The sequence below is a fragment of the Tarenaya hassleriana genome, unplaced genomic scaffold, assembly GCF_000463585.1.
Source record: "Tarenaya hassleriana unplaced genomic scaffold, ASM46358v1 Cleome262, whole genome shotgun sequence".
NCBI lineage: Eukaryota > Viridiplantae > Streptophyta > Magnoliopsida > Brassicales > Cleomaceae > Tarenaya > Tarenaya hassleriana.
The window spans coordinates 48,052-49,582 of NW_010965883.1; positions in this window are offsets into that span (position 1 = coordinate 48,052).

The window sequence follows — 1,531 nt, forward strand, 5'->3', positions numbered from 1 at the left end:
AGTTGAGACATGGGAGAAAGTCGTGCTGGTTTGACTGTCATCGCAGATTTCTTCCAAGGAATCATCCGTTCAGACAAAATCGTACGCTTTTTACCAAAGGTAAAATCGTTACTGAGGAAGGTCCTGTTATGCAAACCGGAGAGCAAATTTATTCTGAGCGAATAAATAGTGGATATTTGGATGATTTGGAAGCTTCTGTGCATTGTGGAGGAAATTTTGGGCATAAGAAGTGCAAAGGATTTGGTGATTGGAAAATCACTGATCGTCCAAAGAAGAACCACTCTCAGTGTAAAATTTTGTTTCACACTTACGTCGTAAGCAGGGACTCCAATGTCCCACAAATCCTTCAACTCCTTAATGAGCGGCTGTAAATACACATCAAAACTCTTCTTCGGATGTTCTGGCGCAGGAATCAACAATGTCAAAAACATAAATTCTCTTTTCATGCACATCTCAGGTGGTAAGTTATACGGAGAAAGTATAACTGGCCATAATGAATACTGCATGCCAGACTGTCCGTACAGACTAAATCCATCAGTACACAAACAAAGATACACATTCCTAGACTCAGCAGCGAATTGAGGAAATACCATGTTGAAGGTTTTCCACGCCAAAGCATCTGATGGATGTTGCATTTCTCCATCAACGGTAGAATGCGAGGCATGCCATCTCATATGCGAAGCCGTTTGTTGTGATTCATACAAACGCTTCAATCTGTACGATACCGACATATAGAACATCTTTTTATATGGAGTTTGTCTCCGTACATTCTTACTCGGACGATATCTGTTAGTCCCACAGAATTTACACATAACCAATTCTTTTTCTTCACCCCAGTACAACATGCAACCATTTTTGCAAACATCAATCTTTTCATAAGGCATTCCCAAATTCTTCAACATAGCCTTCGTATCATAATACAATTCTGGAGCTTCGTTATTTTCAGGTAAATATTCACGCAACGTTTGACAAAATGAATATATGCAACTTTCGGTGACATTGTAATCCGTTTTCATACTCATCAATCTTGATGCAAGAGATAAACGTGACTGACCTTCTTTACATCCTTCAGAGATAAGATGATTTGTCATATCCAACATGTCGAAAAATCGTTTTGTTTCGACGTTTGGCTCCTCCTGATCTTGTGATAAGTTTTGCTCAGCCAATGGCGCCCCAGGAAAAGCATCTGTCACCATTTCAACATAAGGATTTCTTACATCTTCATCTACATCATACCTCTGCTCGGCCGAGACATGTTGTCCCGTTGTGATTGTCCGAACTTCTTCTCCATGAAATCGCCAAATATAATAATCTTCCACAAATCCCCTTCGAAATAGATGTTTACAAACATCTTCTGTACTGCGATATTTAAAATTGCGACAACTTGTACATGGACATAGCATTTTTCCACGTTCTTGACACAACGGCTGCATAGAAGCAAAATTCATAAACTGTTCCAAACCGTTAATGAATTCTTGCGTTACCTCTTTTGTAATCGAATCAACTCTTTCGTATATCCACTGTCGGGACG